Raw genomic sequence first — 20131 nt, 5'->3', positions numbered from 1 at the left:
CAACCAGAAAGGGACCTTGAAGGCAAGGACAGAGCTACCTTTCTCTTTGTATCTACTGCACCTAGCTCAGTGTCTGTCCAGCTCAGAGTGAGGCTTAAGTGGTTGTTAACTAACTTAATCAAGAATAACAAAATACTTATGAGTATCAGGCTGAAACCTAGAAGAATTAGTGCACCTCACAGAACAAATGTAAAATGTGAAGGGTAAAAATATCTGAGGTAGATGAGAAGTACAAAGAGGGGATGCCAAAACAGGGAGAAACTGAGTTTCCTTATATGGAAGGAAAGGAAAGTTCCTGCTTTTACTTTGATGATAGTAAATAAATTTAGGGAACAAATGTTATTTTTAGCACTAAGAGAATTGTTCATGTTTAAATTTTGTCTTAAAGTTAAAAAGAAGAAAAGGACACTCCATAAAACAGAAGGTGTAACAGGAAAGAGACAACTAAGCAATACAAAAATTAAGAAATGAATTATACATAGAAAACATAACAAATGCAAAAGCAACCATAAATTAAAGACGCTAAATTCACACATAAGTTATAGAATCTTCAAGATTGGTTGAACAGAAGACAAAATCCGACAACATTCTGCTTGAAATAACAGAGCTCTGAAATAATAATGAAATTAGAAAATATAACAAAATCACTGCACAAGAAATTTATAGACTATTAAAAAAAAGAACAGAGGACAAGCATTGCTTTAAGTATTGTCAGAAAACAGAGATTCTAAAATACTTGACCAACATCTTTGAAAAAATAAATAACTACACCCCCGCCCCCAAAGCAACTCGCCCCTGATGGTTTATTAGTGGATCATTTCAAACTCTCCAGAAACAAACAAAACATATTATTGAAAACATATCTAAAAAAGGTCATGATATAGATTATCTAGTTCATTCTATGAACCCAATTCTAAAACTGGCAGAGAAAATGAAGAGAGAAAACTACAGATGAAGCGTATTTAAAATTTATGCTCAAAAATTAAAAAAAAAAAACAGTAAATAGAATCTAGGAATAGGTTAAAATTTTAAATTGTGTCATGTCATCAGATACCAAAAATTCATTTGTTAAACTCCAACAGATATTCTTAATTTTAAAATTCTAAAACTGATAATAAAGGTATACTTTCTTACCCTTTTTAGAGTATCTATTTAAAACCATATGTCAACAGTATACTTCAAGGAAGAAATGAGACATGCAGTCATTAAAAACAGGCACAAAGTGAAGCAGCATTTTATCATCACTGTTAATTAATATAGGATCAGAAGTGCCTTCCAATACAAAGCAACATGAAAACGAATAAGAAATACAAATACAATAAAGGAAAAGGCAAAATTTTTAATATATATAATACCACTGTAACTTGCAAACCCAAAGGAATCACTTGAATGGTTACAATGAGCTTAAAGTGACCAAAGTCATCACCAGTATAGAAAAATCAACACTATTTCTGGTCCTCAAACTTGACCGCAGTGAAAATCACCCTGGCAGATTTTTAAAATGCCAATGCTTACAACTCACCCCAGACAAACTGCCTCAGCATCTCTGGTGGTGGGACGAGACATTAGTAATTTATAACGCTTCTAAGTTGATTCTAATGTGCAGCTAAGTCGAGATACCACTATTCTATACGTAATTATCTAAGTGTCTAAAAAACGCAACGCAAAACCATTTGTAATATTCGCAAATGGGAAGAGAAAGATTGCTGTAAGGCAACAGGAGTGCAAAAGAAGAAGCCCGAAAGGGGACATAGTTAGCTCCTGTGCCAGAGTCTCCAGTCCACTGCAGTTCAGGCAAAGAGGCAGGCAGCCGCCCAAGTTATTGGACAGGGACATGACCCATGGCAACAGCGGAACAGTGGCAGCAAGAGATAATTAGTCTCAGTCCAAGTGCTACTGAAATCAGAAGCATGCATGAAGATTTAACAGAGGCTGAGGAGGTTCAAGACTACTTGCATATCTGTGTGAGGTCACATGTGAGATCAATTCCTAGAAATGCAATTGCTGAGTCAAATGGTATGTGCCTTTGAAAGTGAAAGATTAATTTTAAAAGATCTTAAAGGTGAAATAGCAAAAGCATGATGTGTAGAATAAACAAAACATCACATTTGATAGGTAGGAAGAGTGGAGCGGGAGAAAGGAGGGAAGCTGGAGCTAGGCGAGGTGGCTCAGTGCTGCCAGGGAGTAGGTAGGGAGACTGACATCACAGAAAATTCCTGGTAATTCCAATTTGGCTTTGGCCTTCACATTCACTTTGCCCCCACAGCAGAGACCTGAAGGAGAAGGCAGCCAGGGGCCATGTGGCTACCTGGGAGGAGAAGATTCCACGACTGACTGAAGAACCGTAAGGAGATCAGTGTGACTGACGCAGAGTCGGTGTGAAGGTGAGCACTAGAAAATGTGTGCACAAGTGCACTTGTAATAAACTTGTCTTATGCCGTTTTTAGTTTAGAGGATTGATATACAAAGGCCATTAAATAGTTTTTACTCCACCTTCCAACTCAAAGTTAAAGAATGAGAAAACTGGAATATACCTTCTATCTAACAGTACGCCTGCCACAATCCACCATGAGACAGGAAGTTCCACAAGTGACAGTTGTGAGGAAATTCCCATGGGCTGGGTGGCCCAGGCTTGTGGGGAGGGAGTGATGTTGCCATGGAGTTGTCCAAGTCAGGCTGCTGTGCACAGAACTTCCATTATATACCAGCAATGACCCTGACTCCATTTCCTCTCCTTTCTTTCCAAAAAGTTCTACTCAGAAAGGTTCTTAATTTTATAATGATAAATAAGGTAGTAAATTTCCTTTATTTAAAAAACTTTAACAACAAAACCCCTCAAAATCTAAGCCTGTGAGTGGCTCAATAACAGAATAAACTGAGTTCCCAACTCATATATGTATATGTATAGATGTATATGTATATACATATATGAGTATATAACTTTACTAGGGCACATCTAGTTCATCAAGGGGAGGCTATGCTTATTTACATTAATTATTGGCCAGTCAGCTTTGTCTGTAGTATTAATTTTCATATTCCAGAGAGCAGTACCACACATCCTATAGCCTGAGAACATGGCTTGGATAATTTGGTATTCAAACCAGTGTTTTTCAAGTCAGTCATTTAATAAAGCAGAAGTATGTTTTGCACTCAGACTAAAAAACTGACCTTGAACTAAACCTGCACATCACAAGAGACACAACACACAACTCTACTTTTATAATACCCAGTGGTCAACCTAAGATATAACAGGTTCCTATCAAGTGATCTAAGAAGTCACCTAAATTGTATATTCAATACAGATATTTTTAGATTAATCCAAATGATTAAAAGAATCATTTGATCAAAGAGCTCAGCAATAAAATCAAGGAAGGAGAAAATAAAGAATGTTTAACAGCAATACAAAGATTAAATACAGCCATAAAGACTTAGGCATGACAAAGTAATGGTAATTGATATGGCAAGAAACCTAAATTCAGAAGTGTACTATTTACCCAGGAAACATACTTTTTCCTCATTTCCTTGGTTTCTCCAGTTTCTCTCTTCTCTTTGTGCAGCCCCATATGCACCTTTAAAGGTTCACTTGTTGCTTCTGCAGTTGTATCCAGTCCTGAAAAAGAAGTGACATATCCTCACTTCATGAGAAAAGAGATAAAGTGTATTTTAGGATGCTGAGCTATCCAATCTCATCAATCTCCTTTCCTAACTCATTTTCTCCAGAACTATACACAAACAGAAAAACCAAGGGGGTGGGGAGAGTAAGAAGAGGTCACTAAAATACAAATGAGCAATTTTAAATGATTAAAAATGCTAGTAGTAACTGAAAAATATCAATGGAAAAAAGGCAAACTTGATTGTCTCTGATGATAGATCAGAACAAGATGATTCATTAAAATCTCTTTCCACCAATGAGTTTCCATCTTTCTCTCCTGGCTAAGTTTGAGATGGCTTAGCAGAAATGATCAAATTAACTGATGTGTGGGACTTCCCTGGTGGCACAGTGGTTAAGACTTCTCGCTCCCAATGCAGGGGGCCCAGGTTCGATCCATGGTCAGGGAACTAGATCCCACATGCATGCCACAACTAAGAGTTCACATGCCACAACTAAGGAGCCCACGAGCCACAACTAAGGAGCCCGCCTGCCGCAACTAAGACCCGATGCAACCAAATAAATAAATAACTAAATAATATTTTAAAAAATTAACTGATGCGTAGCCTTACAACTTCAAGGGTGAGTACCATTAAGGATGTGCTATTTTCTGATGCTCTTCCATTCAAAGCCCTGGGGTTTTCCTCACATGGATTCTAGAGGTAAAAAAAAATGGTCTAGACTGAGCTCCAGGCTAAGGAGCTATGTTATCTTCATCTTTTGTCTCTGACCCCTATCCCTATGTCATCCCATTCTACCCAATGACAGACACATGGTAGCTCTTGGTGAATGAATGAGACAATAACTACGTTTTCAACAAATGACCAGAAATGCTTCACATGATCTTAAAATTACTTGAGAAGCAGTTGAAAAACCACTGCTTTTGAATTCTTTATTTCTTTCCCAAAGCATTCTCTTTGGTTGAGATGCCCAGTAAAATGGCCCTCAAGTGAGTATACCAGAGGGTCTCAGAACTTCGAACGGTGCGTGGGTACACGAGAGAGTCGGGGCTATGAGTATCTGAATGTAAACAAGTTTGCCCCTCAAAAAAGCACCCTGGGGACTTCCCTGGTGGTCCAGTGGTTAAGAATCCACCCTCCAATGCAAGGGATGTGGGTTCGATCCCTGGTCAGGGAACTAAGATCCCACATGCTGCGGGGCAACTAAGCCCATGCGTCACAATTAGAGAAGCCGCACGCCGCAAGAAAGACCCAGCGCAGCTCCGAGTGATCTATCCCCATCATTCTTATGTCTGTAGCATACACCTGTCAAGCTTTTACTCTGTGTCAGGCACTGTTCTAACAGCTTTAACTACATTAACTAACTCAACCTTTATAACAACCCTGTGAGATAGATTCTATTATTCTAATTGCTCAGAGGAGGAGACGAAAGCACAGAAAGGTTAAGAAAATTGTGCAAGGAAATGCACTATATGCTGCCATTCACAGGCAGGGGTTCCTGGGCACACATGATCTTGCAGGAAGCTGTAGTCTCATCTACCGATTTCACTTTCTTCTATTGCTCTTATGGTATAGTAGTAGCTCAATAGCTAAATTAGCTCTTGTTGGAAAACTGTCCTAATTAATAATTTATTAAAAACTTTAAATTCTCCACCACTTAAAAAACTGACCTTTTCTTAATTTAAAAAATTATCCAGTGAACATCACAGAAAGGAACTCTTCCTAATTTTGTGGAACTCAGAAGCAATCATGATTTTCAGCTGCTTACATTCACCCACTACAGATTATTACATTTATTCTAGATATTTTGCCATGCTTACCAGATCCCTTCTAACTTTAAAATTTCAAATCCCTCATTCAAGCAAGGCATTTATTCTTTGCTCTCTAGTTCAGTTGATTGGGACCCGATGCTAATGACGCCAAAAGCTTTGGGTTCAATCCACTACAAACCACTTCGCTTTGTTTGCTTCAAGTCTGCAAACCCTTAGCCTGGATGGCACGTTGTGGGTCATAAGAGGAGCCAGGTGGAAGCGTGCAAGACAACTAGCATAAATAACATCTGCTTGAGAAACAAGTCCACATACACCACAGGGGCAGGAGCATGACCCTGAGGCAGAAGCATCAACTCCATACATAAAGAAAAGCTTCATGATCACTGGCAAAGCACTTCTACTTTTCTGAGTGAGACGCCCTTCTCAAGCTCAGATCTTTTTGCCAGAATCTAACCTAAAGTCCCTCCTTCAAAAAACAAAACAGGTATAAGATTAAAATAAGAAACTAAGGTTTTTAGTTTTTGCACAAGATGTGCTTGATCTGAAAAAAAAAATTTCTTATTCCTGACACCAATTCCACTGACGATAAAAAGCACTCGTAATGGCTTTCGAAAGTGACACAGAAGTCTCTGGCAGTGCAACACAGCAAACCACCAGAAAAATCTTACGGCAATTCCATATGTATATCTCACATTCTTTAAAAATTACTCCTAATTTTCATAAAACCAAAAGCTGCTCCATCTCCAAATAATATAAAGTTATTTTAAACATGCTTTTTCAAATTAAATGAAGAGACCAAATCCTATCAGTCCAGATCACATTTTAAAACAACCAAGGGCCCACTCAAGGTAGAAGTTTTAACAGCTTCCACAAGTAAAAAAGAAAAGGCTATATTCCTTAATTGTTATTCTACGAAGAAACCCACTTGGGATCATCTGTCTTCGTGTTTTCTTGCCCACAGCTGGAAAGAACTTTCCCAATGTACTAATGCTACAAAGCACATGGATTCCAACTGTCACAAGGTAACTATGACAGCAAAGCCACAGTTATTTATGAGATCACAAAAACTATATGATGTAATTTTTTAAATTTGAAGGAAAATTCACATAACATAAAATTAACCATTTTAATGTGTACAATTCAATGGCATTTAGTATATTCACAATGCTGTACAACCCTCACCTGTATCTAGTTCCAAAACATTTTAGTCATCCCCAAATGAAACCTTGTACTCATGAAGCAGTCACTACCATTCTCCCTGCTCCAGCCCCTGGCAACCACTAATATGCTCTTTGTCTCAATGAATTTATCTATTCCGGATATTTCACATAAATGTAATCACACAATATGTGACCTTTTGTGCCTGCCTTCTTTCACTTAGCATGATGTTTTGAGGTGTTTCCACATTATAGCTGCATCAGTACTTTACTCTTTTTTATGGCTAAAAAATATTCCATTGTATGGATAAATCACATTTTGTTCACCCATTCGTCCACTGATGGACATCTGGGTTGTTCCTACCTTTTGGCTACTGTGAATAGTGCTGCTAGGAACATCTGTGTACAAGTACTTGTTTGAATACCTGTCTTCAATTATTTGGGGTATGTATCCAGAGGTAGAACTGCTGGGTCATATGGTAAGTCTATATTTAACTTTCTGAGGAACTGCCAAACTGTTCTCCACGGTGACTACACAATTTTACATTCTCCCCAGCAAAGCACAAGGGTCCGACATCCTCACTAACACTTCATATTTTCCGTTGGGGATGTTTTTAAATTATAGCCATCCTTGTGGGTGTGAAGCAGTATTTCATTGTGGCTGATTTGCATTTCCTTAATGACCGATGACGTTGCACATCTTTTCATATAATTGTTGGCCATTTGTATATCTTCTTTGGATAAATGTCCAATGAAGTCTTTGCCCATATTTTAATTGGGTTGTTTTTCTTTTTGTTGTTGAGTTGTTAGAGGTTTCTTTTTTTTTTAATGTATTATGGATACTAGGTCCTTCTCAGATTTGCATATTTTCTCCCATTCTATATAGATTGTCTTTCCACTTTCTTAATAATGTCATTTGGTTAGGACCTGTGCAGCAGATAGAGGAAGCACATCGAAAGGAGGGCCTCTGGAGTATGGGTTTCCGGAGTGTGGAGCCGTGTGGCTGACAGGGTCTTGGTGCTCCGGCAGGGTGTCAGGCCTGTGCCTCTGAAGTAGGAGAGCCAAGTTCAGGACATTGGTCCACCAGAGACCTCCCGGCTCCACGTAATATCAAACGGCAAAAAAAACGGCAAAAGCTCTCCCAGAGATCTCCATCTCAATGCTAAGACCCAGCTCCACTCAACGACCAGCAAGCTACAGTGCTGGACACCCTATGCCAAACAACTAGCAAGACAGGAACACAACCCCACCCATTAGCAGAGAGGCTGCCTAAAATCATAATAAGGCCACAGACACCCCAAAACACACCACCGGACATGGTCCTGCCCATCAGAAAGACAAGATCCAGCCTCATCCACCAGAACACAGGCACCAGTCCCCTCCACCAGGAAACCTACACAAGCCACTGAACCAACCTCACCCACTGGGGGCAGACACCAAAAACAACGGGAACTACGAACCTACAGCCTGTGAAAAAGAAACCCCAAACACAGTAAGTTAAGCAAAATGAGTAGACAGAGAAACACACAGCAGATGAAGAAGCAAGGTAAAAACCCACCAGACCAAACAAAGGAAGAGGAAATACGCAGTCTACCTGAAAAAGAATTCAGAGTAATGATAGTAAAGGGGATGCAAAATCTTGGAAATAGAATGGAGAAAATACAAGAAACATTTAACAAGGACCTAGAAGAACTAAAGAGCAAACAAACAATGATGAACAACACAATAAATGAAATTTAAAATTCTCTAGAAGGAATCAATAGCAGAATAACTGAGGCAGAAGAATGGATAAGTGACCTGGAAGATAAAATAGTGGAAAAAACTACCACAGAGCAGAATAAACAGAAAAGAATGAAAAGAATTGAGGACAGTCTCAGAGACCTCTGGGACAACATTAAATGCACCAACATTCGAATTACAGGGGTCCCAGAAGAAGAAGAGAAAAAGAAAGGGACTGAGAAAATATTTGAAGAGATTACAGTTGAAAACTTCCCTAATATGGGAGAGGAAATAGTCAATCAAGTCCAGGAAGCACAGAGAGTCCCATACAGGATAAATCCAAGGAGAAACACGCCAAGACACATATTAATCAAACTATCAAAAATTAAATACAAAGAAAAAATATTAAAAGCAGTAAGGGAAAAACAACAAATAACATACAAGGGAATCCCCATAAGGTTAACAGCTGACCTTTCAGCAGAAACTCTGCAAGCCAGAAGGGAGTGGCAGGATGTATTTAAAGTGATGAAAGGGAAAAACCTACAACCAAGATTACTCTACCCAGCAAGGATCTCATTCAGATTCCACGGAGAAATTAAAACCTTAACAGATAAGCACAAGCTAAGAGAATTCAGCACCACCAAACCAGCTTTACAACAAATGCTAAAGGAACTTCTCTAGGCAGGAAACATAAGAGAAGTTAAAGACCTACAATAACAAACCCAAAACAATTAAGAAAATGGTAATAGGAACATACATATTAACAATTACCTTAAATGTAAATGGATTAAATGCTCCAACCACAAGACACAGACTGGCTGAATGGATACAAAAACAAGGCCTGTATATATGCTGTCTACAAGAGACCCACTTCAGACCTAGGGACACATACAGACTGAAACTGAGGGGATGGAAAAAGATATTCCATGCAAATGGAAATCAAAAGAAAGATGGAGTAGCAATTCTCATATCAGACAAAATAGACTTTAAAATAAAGACTATTACAAGAGACAAAGAAGGACACTACATAATGATCAAGGGATCAATCCAAGAAGAAGCTGTAACAATTGTAAATATTTATGCACCCAATATAGGAGCACCTCAATACATAAGGCAAATGTTAACAGCCATAAAAGGGGAAATCGACAGTAACACAATCATAGTAGGGGACTTTAACACCCCACTTTCACCAATGGACAGATCATCCAAAATGAAAATAAATAAGGAAACACAAGCTTTAAATGATACATTAAACCAGGTGGACTTAATTGATATTTATAGGACATTCCATCCAAAAACAACAGAATACACTTTCTTCTCAAGTGCTCATGGAACATTCTCCAGGATAGATCATATCTTGGATCACAAATCAAGCCTTGGTAAATTTAAGAAAATTGAAATCATATCAAGTATCTTTTCTGACTACAACGTTATGAGACTAGATATCAATTACAGGAAAAAATCTGTCAAAAATACAAACACATGGAAGCTAAACAATACAGTACTAAATAACCAAGAGATCACTGAAGAAATCAGAGGAAATCAAAAAATACCTAGAAACAAATGACAATGAGAACATGACGACCCAAAACCTATGGATGCAGCAAAAGCAGTTCTAAGAGGGAAGTTTACAGCAATACAATCCTACCTCAAGAAACAAGAAACGTCTCAAATCAACAACCTAACCTTACAACTAAAGCAATTAGAGAAAGAAGAACAAAAAAAAAAAACCCAAAGTTAGCAGAAGGAAAGAAATCATAAACATCAGATCAGAAATAAATGAAAAATAAACAAAGGAAACAATAGCAAAGATCAATAAAACTAAAAGCTGGTTCTTTGAGAAGATAAAAGTGATAAACCATTAGCCAGACTCATCAAGAAAAAAAGGGAGAAGACTCAAATCAATAGAATTAGAAATGAAAAAGGAGAAGTAACAACTGACACTGCAAAAATACAAAGGATCATGAGAGATTACTACAAGCAACTCTATGCCAATAAAATGGACAACCTGGAAGAAATGGACAAATTCTTAGAAAAGCACAACCTTCCAAGACTGAACCAGGAAGAAACAGAAAATATAAACAGACCAATCACAAGCACTGAAATTGAGACTGTGATTAAAAATCTTCCAACAAACAAAAGCCCAGGACCAGATGGCTTCACGGGCGAATTCTATCAAACATTTAGAGAAGAGCTAACACCTATCCTTCTCAAACTCTTCCAAGATATAGCAGAGAGAGGAACACTCCCAAACTCATTCGACGAGGCCACCATCACCCGGATACCAAAACCAGACAAAGATGTCACAAAGAAAGAGAACTACAGGCCAATATCACTGAGGAACATAGATGCAAAAATCCTCAACAAAATACTAGCAAACAGAATCCAACAGCACATTAAAAGGATCATACACCATGATCAAGTGGGGTTTAACCCAGGAATGCAAGAATTCTTCAATATATGCAAATCAATCAATGGGATAAGCCATATTAACAAACTGAAGGATAAAAACCATATGATCATTTCATTAGATGCAGAAAAAGCTTTCAACAAAATTCAACACCGATTTATGATAAAAACCCTCCAGAAAGTAGGCATAGAGGGAACTTACCTCAACATAATAAAGTCCATATATGACAAACCCACAGCCAACATCGTTCTCAATGGTGAAAAACTGAAAGCATTTCCTCTAAGATCAGGAACAAGACAAGGTTGTCCACTCGCACCACTATTACTCAACAAAGTTTTGGAAATTTTAGCCACAGCAATCAGAGAAGAAAAAGAAATAAAAGGAATCCAAATCAGAAAAGAAGAAGTAAAGCTGTCACTGTTTGCAGATGACATGATACTATACATAGAGAATCCTAAAGATGCTGCCAGAAAACTACTAGAGCTAATCAGTGAATTTGGTAGAGTAGCAGGATACAAAATTAATGCACAGAAATCTCTTGCATTCCTATACATTAATGATGAAAAATCTGAAAGAGAAATTAAGGAAACACTCCCATTTGCCAGTGCAACAAAAAGAATAGACTACCAAGGAATAAACCTACCTAAGGAGACAGAAGACCTGTATGCAGAAACCTATAAGACACTGATGAAAGAAATTAAAGATGATACAAACAGACAGAGATATACCATGTTCTTGGATTGGAAGAATCAACATTGTGAAAATGACTATACTACCCAAAGCAATCTACAGATTCAATGCAATCCCTATCAAACTACCAATGGCATTTTTCACAGAACTAGAACAAAAAATTTCACATTTGTATGGAAACACAAAAGACCCCGAATCGCCAAAGCAATCTTGAGAAAGAAAAATGGAGCTGGAGGAATCAGGCTCCTGGACATCAGACTATACTACAAAGCTACAGTAATCAAGACAGTATGGTACTGGCACAAAAACAGAAATATAGATCAATGGAACAGGACAGAAAGCCCAGAGATAAACCCAAGCACATATGGTCACCTTATTTTTGATAAAGGAGGCAAGAATACACAGTGGAGAAAAGACAGCCTTTTCAATAAGTGGTGCTGGGAAAACTGGACAGCTACATGGAAAAGAATGAAATTAGAACACTCCCTAACACCATACACAAAAATAAACTCAAAATCGTTTAAAGACCTAAACGTAAGGCCAGACACTATAAAACTCTTAGAGGAAAACATAGGCAGAACACTCTATGACATAAATCACAGGAAGATCCTTTTTGACCCACCTCTTACAGAAATGGGAAAAAAAAAACAAAAATAAACAAATGGGACCTAGTGAAACTTAAAAGCTTTTGCACAGCAAAGGAAAACACAAAGAAGACGAAAAGACAACCCTCAGAATGGGAGAAAATATTTGCAAATGAAGCAACGGACAAAGGATTAATCTCCAAAATTTACAAGCAGCTCATGCAGCTCAATATCAAAAAAACAAACAACCCAATCCAAAAATGGGCAGAAGACCTAAACAGACATTTCTCCAAAGAAGATATACAGATTGCCAACAAACACATGAAAGGATGCTCAACATCGCTAATCATCAGAGAAATGAAAATCAAAACTACAATGAGGTATCACCTAACACCAGTCAGAATGGCCATCATCAAAAAATCTACAAACAATAAATGCTGGAGAGGATGTGGAGAAAAGGGGACCCTCTTGCACTGTTGGTGGGAATGTAAATTGTTATAGCCACTATGGAGAACAGTATGGAGGTTCCTTAAAAAACTAAAAATAGAACTACCATACGACCCAGCAATCCCACTACTGGGCATATACCCTGAGAAAACCATAATTCAAAAAGAGTCATGTACCCTGAGAAAACCATAATTCAAAAAGAGTCATGTACCATGCAATGTTCACTGCAGCTCTATTTACAATAGCCAGGACATGGAAGCAACCTAAGTGTCCATCGACAGATGAATGGATAAAGAAGATGTGGCACATATATACAATGGAATATTACTCAGCCGTAAAAAGAAACGAAATTGAGTTATTTGTAGTGAGGTGGATGGACCTAGAGTCTGTCACACAGAGTGAAGTAAGTCAGGAAGAGAAAAACATATACCGTATGCTAACACATATATATGGAATCTAAAAAAAAAAAAAAATGGTTCTGAAGAACCTAGGGGCAGGGCAGGAATAAAGACGCAGATGTAGAGAAAGGACTTGAGGACACGGGAAGGGGGAAGGGTAAGCTGGGACGAAGTAAGAGGGTGGCATGGACATATATACACTACCAAATGTAAAACAGATAGCTAGCGGGAAGCAGCCACATAGCACAGGGAGATCAGCTCAGTGTTTTGTGACCACCTAGAGGGGTGGGATAGGGAGGGTGTGAGGGAGACGCAAGAGGGAGGAGATATGGGGATATATGTATATGTAGAGCTGATTCAGTTTGTTATAAAGCAGAAACTAACACACCATTGTAAAGCAATTATACACCAATAAAGATGTTTAAAAAAAATGTCATTTGATGCACAAAAGTTGTAAATTTTGATGAAGTCCAATGTGTCTAATTTTTTCTTTTGTTGCTCATGCCATTAGTGTCATTTCTAAGAATCCATTACCAAATTCAAGGTCATGAATATTTACCCTTATGTTTCCTTCTAAGAGTTTTGGCTCTTCCAATTAGGTATTTGGTTCATTTTGAGTTAATTTTAGTATATGGTGTGAGGCTGGAATATAACTTCATTCTTTTGCATGTGGCTATCCAGTTATCCCAGCACCATTTGTTGAAGACTGTCCTTTCCCCCACTGAATGGACTTGGTACCCTTGTCAAAAATCAATTGACTATAGATAAATGGGTTTACCTCTGGACTTTCAATTCCATTCCATTGATCTATGTTGTCCATCCTTATGCCAGTACCACATTGTTTTGATTATTTGATTATTATTTTTTTAAGGTAAGAAGTGGATTTATTTAGAGAGATACACATTCCATAGACAGAATCCGGTCCATCTCAAAAGGCGAGAATGGCCCTAGGAGAAACATACTCCATAGACAGAGTGTGGGCCATCTCAGAAGGCGAGAGGCCTATTGTAGCTTTTTTAAAATTGGGAAGCATGAGTCCTTCAACTATATCTTTCTTTTTCAAGATTGTTTTGACTATTCGGAGTCCCTGGCAATTTCATATGAATTTTAGGATCAACTTTTCCATTTCTGCAAAAAAGGCTGCCTGGATTTTGGGACAGATTTCATTAAATCCACAGAGCACTTTGGGTAGTATTGCCATCTTTATATCAAGCCTTCCAATCCATGGACATGGGATATCTTTCCATTCTATGACATAATTTTAAGTTACCTTAAAATGTCCTTGATAAGGTAATGACATAACTTCCTTTAGTTGTCTGTCTACGGATATCTAGGTAATCTACTAAGTACAGCCTGGAATAAGTCACAAATATGAAGTTTATATTTACCACGGAGAGCCCAGTATTCATATTCCAGAGAAGGAATGTCAACTATTCAGGGTCTTGCTGTTTGCTTTTGTCTATGCAAAAGGTTAGAACTCAAGGATTTTCATTTCCTTGATTTATAGTTAATTTTCATCTTCAGTTCCTAATAGAGAAATCGACACACATGAATCTTGTATATTCCCTGATAAGAGTAAGTTGTTTAGTAGACTTCATAGAATGGTATCATGAGCTCTCTTTCATATAGTTCAAATAAAAAAAAATTGATTGTGAAACATTAGCTACTTTGCCAAAGATTGTGCTCAAACACCCTTGGTTAGTTAGAGCTTAAAGTATCAGCTATAATTGGGAGGGAGGGGAGGAAGTCTTTAAAAGTCTTTTCTCTAAAAAATTTTTGCTAAAGACTATGAGAGAACAATTGTTTGAAGTTATAAATGTAACTTGGGCTGGACACAATCTGTTCTTTGCACTCACCGTCAAAATTAGAACTGAAGACAATATAGTAGCCCAGGAAAAATAACTGTGGCTTTTTCTAAGAGTAGCAATTTCAAAGAATTTATAGATTCCCCAAAGTAGAAGTCATCTTAAAACCAGTAGACTATTAGTCTGAGGTGTAACGATTGCTTCAGTTCCCATGTTTGGTGTCAACTTTTTGAAGCTTCCATTTATACCTCCTCTCAACATATGGGTCACATGGGACTCATGGTCCAAGGTGCTCCAGTAAGATCAAAAAAGGCTTTAAGAATCAAACTGCCTATAATAATAAATCCATCAGAAAAAACCATCTGGTGTTGAGATAAACTAGCAAACAAATCCTGGGAAAAAGAAATCCAATTCCATGTATTTTGTCATCTATAATAAAACCAAAGGCAATAAAAATATCTTCTGGCAGGTGCTCAGGGTCAGTGCCTTGGCAGGGAATGCTAACTAAGGCAAAGTTAGAAGGTCTAGTTTTTAACCAGACAGTTTTAAGTTGAAGAGGGCAAAAAATAAGGAGGCAAGGGGAAAAAATAGATCCGGGCAAGAAATGGGGGCCAGATAAGCAGGTAAGAACCTGACACACTGAGGTAACAAACAACAGTCCAGGGTGGGGACAGCTAGCCTGGGGGGTACATGGAGTGGACAGCTTGCTGGCTGAGTTCACTGCTGAACATCAGAGGATCCTTTCAGCACAGTTATCAGCAAAGCTGGTCAGTATAACATCCACAGTAGACTCACTCTCATGGCATGACTTTTGCTACAAATTCTTCTAGAACTGGAAAGCCCTTATCACATGGCAAGTGGAGAGGGCACCCTCTCCTTTGGTCCTGCCACTGCCTAATGGGGGTCCTATCTTCAGAGATCACACCATTTCCCACCCTCTAAGAGCAGTTTCCACACACTGACTGAACAACTGTACTTCTCCCTCCATGCTTCCTCAGCTCTATCTGCACTCAGTTCATCTGACCCTGTGTCAAGATTCAGGGGAAAGGCAGGAGAAAGAGGCAGTGCCCGAGGAAGTGGGCTAAAGGCCATATTTTCCTTGGTGGGAATAGGACAGATGGAAATGAACTCTACGAGGAGTGAAATGGGGAAGGGGAGTGCTGGGCCCTTCTCTGTCCCAGAGAGAGACATCCTGGGCCTCTCAAACCCAGAACTCGTAATTTCTGCTCTTCTGTAATAACGCTGAATACCTGAATGTGCAATAGCCCCTTGGGTCTGGGAGGAGTTTTTTCCCAATTATCAAATCACATGCCCCAAGAGGCTGTGGGGTTTTTTATGTAGCTCTATTGGCAGAGCAGTCAGAGACACATAGCAAGTGCTTCAAGTCATCCTGCTCCCCTCACCCCAGAAACCCCAGCAGAAGGGAGCCCAGATGGGCACTCGGGCAACACCTGCTGCAGGGCCAGCTGGGTTGAGGAAGCACTCCACCCCACTCTCGGTGTAGTTAACACTCAGCATCGTGAGTAACCTCAAACAACTGCTGTGATTTGGATCTAATGTGGTAATGGCTCTCTTGGTCCCCAACTGGGTGCTCTGAGCTCTTTCACTGCTTAGCTTTTTCTTTTCTTTCTTTCTGTAAAAGGAGCGTTCAGTTAATCTGCAGGCCTGCCATTCTGTGCCCAGGAGCTGAACTCCTGGGGCGTCTGCTCTGGACTTGGCGGGCCCACTTTACTTTTGTTCTCTGATCTCTTTGTGGTGGTCTTAGTTACAAGCTCCTGGAAACAAGCCCTGATTTGCAAGCACTGCTAGTCAAGAAAAGAGAAGTGGGGGGTTAGGGAACAGCTACAAACTCAGCATCCCTGATTTTAAAAGAGTCCAAACCCAGATACATCCTACATGTCTGTCAACATGAGAGTGGATAAACAAATTGTGGTATTCATACAATGGAATACTACTCAGCAATTAAAAAGAAAAATGTTCCCAATACACACAATGCAGAAGAATCTCAAAATCATGGTGAGCAAAATAAGGTAGACATGAAAGAGAATATATTATATGATTCTGTTTATGTGGAGCTCTAGAAGAAACAAGATTAATTTATGGTGGTAAAAATTATAACAGAGCTTAACGTTCAGATGTGAAGACTGACAAGAAGGGAGCATGAGGGAACTTTTCTGGAGTGACAAAAAAGTTCTATAGATTGTTGAGGTGGTATTTACATGGGCAGAAACATTTGCCAAAACTTATTAAACTATACAGTTAAAATCTGCACATTTTGCTGTATGTAGATTATATCTCAATTTTTAAAAATAAAAAGTTCAAAAGGCTTTATTAAAAATGGCAAAAGGGGGCTTCCCTGGTGGCGCAGTGGTTGAGAATCTGCCTGCCAATGCAGGGGACACGGGTTCGAGCCCTGGTCTGGGAAGATCCCATATGCCGCGGAGCAACTAGGTCCGTGAGCCACAACTACTGAGCTTGCGCGTCTGGAGCCTGTGCTCCGCAACAAGAGAGGCCGCGACAGTGAGAGGCCTGCGCACCGCGATGAAGAGTGGCCCCCCGCTCACCACAACTAGAGAAAGCCCTCACACAGAAACGAAGACCCAACACACCCAAAAATAAATTAATTAATTTTTTTTTAAAAATGGCAAAAAGATAGTTTTCCATCATGTTGCACCTATGTGGCTAACATTCTGAGAAAGAGACAAGATATTCAAAGTACTCAAATATGTTCCTATAGACAAAACAAAGATAAATCTCAAAGTAACATGAAATTTATATCAATGCATTCATTTAATTCTTAAGATTGAATTAGGTAAAGAAGTCCCTCAAATTTCTCTTATTCAACATCCAAGTTAAATATTTTAAGAATGCTTTAGAGCAGAAAGTATAGTGTAGAGGATAGAAAGACAAAAATAATGTGTGAAAAAAATTTCCCCTGATTATAAGAGCAATACACATTTAGTATAGGAAAACTGGAAAATACAGAAGATTAAGACTATAGGGGAAGAAAACTCACATAATCCAAATCATAAGCATAAAGAAGAAAATTAAAAGTCATCTGAAAAATATTCCCTACCCAAAGCTAAGCACTGTCAACATTTTGATACACACACACACACACACAATTTTAACCAAATTGGGATCATAGTGTACATATTGTTACTATTTTTTCACTTAAATTTATGTAACAAACATTTTCCATGTCATTGAGCATTCTTTGCATTTTTTGTTACTACTGAAATTAAATAGTTTCATGTGATTATTGGCCATTCGTATTTCTCTGTGAGACAGCTTGGCAATTTAAAAAATAATACTGATTCTTTTTCCTGATTATAATATAGTTACTGCTGAAATATGGAAAATACAAAAGAGCATAAGACTATGGTGGGGGCTTCCCTGGTGGCGCAGAGTGGTTAAGAATCCGCCTGCCAATGCAGGGGACACGGGTTCGAGCCCTGGTCTGGGAAGATCCCACATGCTGCAGAGCAACTAAGCCCGTGCGCCACAACTACTGAGCCTGCGCTCTAGAGCCCGCAAGCCACAACTACTGAGCCTGCGCGCTGCAACTACCGAAGCCTGCGCACCTACAGCCCGTGCTCCGCAACAAGAGAAGCCACTGCAATAAGAAGCCCGCGCACCGCAACAAAGAGTAGTTCCCGCTCGCCACAACTAGAAAAAAGCCCGCGCGCAGCAATGAAGACCCAACACAGCCAAAAATTAATTAATTAATTAATTAAAAAACTATAGGTGGGAAAACTCACATAATTCAAATCAAAAAAAAACAATCGTTACTGTTAATTTTTACTTTTCTTTGCACATATGTTTTTCTTATAGAATTGATATTCTAGGTAAGTCCGTTTTAGAGTATATCTTTTTTCACTTAGCATCATTAAAAACTACATAAGCATTTTCCCTATGTAATTAAAGTCTTTCTAAACATTTATTTTTGTTAGCTTCATTTTGTTTGTAGAATTTTGTTAGCTGCATAGATGTACCAAAATTTAGCAATTGCTCAGTGTCAGGCACTTGAACGTGTACATTTTGCTTTTTTTTTTTTTTTTTTACTTTACAATGTGGAGATAAATATCTCTGTACATAAAATATTGTCTTAACTTATAATTATTTCCTTGGGATAGACTGCCAGTATTTTAATCCCTGGGTCAAAGAGTATGAACTTTTTTAAAGGCCCATATTGCCAAAATGCATTGAGAGTTATATCAATTTGCATTTCACAAGCAGTATATAAGACCCTTGCTGGCATTAAATTCTTTCTCTGTCCCTCACATACACACACTACCCATTCCTTATTACTCCCTACCATACTTCCCACCATATGCCCCCAAAAAACACACCTTGCTAATTTGATATGTGCAAATGGTATCTTACAACTTTAAATGCAGTTTTCACTAATGGAATGAAGTCATTTTTCACTTGGTTAAACTGCCTGTAGTTCCTCTTCCATGACGAGCCTGCTGAATTCCTTGGATATCTGATGCTTTTCAGAGGTAAACAAAAAGTGTTTGGGGACTGCTGGTTCATGACAAATAATAGAGTATTAGAAGTACTTCTCCCCTCCTTTAAAATGTCAAATATAACAGACTATTTAGTTATTTATTGTAACAGTGAGAATGTATATTATAAAAATATAAAAGTAAGAATAAGTCCACAGCAGCACAGGATAAACAGGAACAATGCCATCAGGAGAAGAGCAAGGAATTGTGGGCAATAAAAAAGCCATCAGAACTGAATGATGGCAGTGCTTAGCCATGCAGAGGAACCTCCAACATGAACCAAGCAAAAGAAGAAAGCTTTTAAAATGTGTGTGCCCAAGAGAAGCTTGGTGGAAAACAAACCTAAATCCAGAGATGGCAGAAGCTGGATGTGGGAGTGGAAGAGCACCAGGGACGGTCAAGAGAATAACTGAAGGTCTATGGAACAGCTACATCCTCCATTGTTCTCAGAAAGGCTAAGCTGTGAGGGCAGCTCTCTATAAAGTGGGGATCGGCAGTAGGGGACCACCCACGTAAGTGCCAGCACAAGAGGATGAAGAAACAGCACCACAGATGACAAGGCACACACCCACCGAGGACTCTAGAGGGATCTCCTGGCCACTCAGCAGGACCTGTACTCTGAACTTAGTCCTGAAAGAACAATTCTCAGGCAAATGCAAATCAAAATCACTATGAGATATCACTCCACACCTGTTAGAATGTTTATTATCAAAAAGACAAGAAATGACAAGTTTTGGTGAGAGTGTGGAGAAAAGGAAACCTTGTGCACTGTTGGTGGAATGTAAACTGGTGCACCCGCTATGGAAAATAGTAAGGAGGTTCCTCAAAAACCTTAAAAATAGAACTATCGTATTGTGGTATGCTCCAAGGACAAAGAACAAGATAAACTCAAAGGGCCAATATTGCCGGAACAAAGAGTTACAGGACTCCTATCACTGTGTCACAATGTAACCATTGCACTGTCCCAGAGCCCTCCCAAGTATCATGCCCTGTCCCTTTCCCATCCCATATAAGAAAAGACATTTGACC

At 38.8% G+C, this 20131-nt stretch overlaps 1 protein-coding gene and 1 long non-coding RNA gene across 11 annotated transcripts in view; one reads left to right on the top strand and one right to left on the bottom strand.

The window, feature by feature from the left end:
• The window catches only part of LOC309645376, a 55004-nt gene extending 51521 nt beyond the window's left edge, over positions 1–3483 (top strand). Inside the window, exon 3 of the long non-coding RNA XR_014254835.1 lies at positions 2267–3483. This is a non-coding gene — a long non-coding RNA (uncharacterized lncRNA). The remainder of the gene's footprint in view (positions 1–2266) is intronic.
• Positions 1–20131, bottom strand: part of ZHX3 (zinc fingers and homeoboxes 3) — a 205317-nt gene that overhangs the window by 128054 nt on the left and 57132 nt on the right. For 7 of the 10 annotated variants that reach the window (XR_014254796.1, XR_014254797.1, XR_014254798.1 and 4 more), the window contains exon 2: positions 3508–3610. The gene's annotated coding sequence lies outside the window, so the exon portion shown is untranslated. Of the gene's footprint in view, positions 1–3494; positions 3611–20131 lie in introns of all 10 variants that reach the window. The other 3 variants (XM_082430136.1, XM_082430135.1, XM_082430137.1) reach the window with 1 other exon arrangement.

This window comes from Balaenoptera physalus, assembly GCF_965194825.1.
Source record: "Balaenoptera physalus genome assembly, chromosome: 16".
NCBI lineage: Eukaryota > Metazoa > Chordata > Mammalia > Artiodactyla > Balaenopteridae > Balaenoptera > Balaenoptera physalus.
This window is presented reverse-complemented; position numbering and strand designations above follow the sequence as displayed.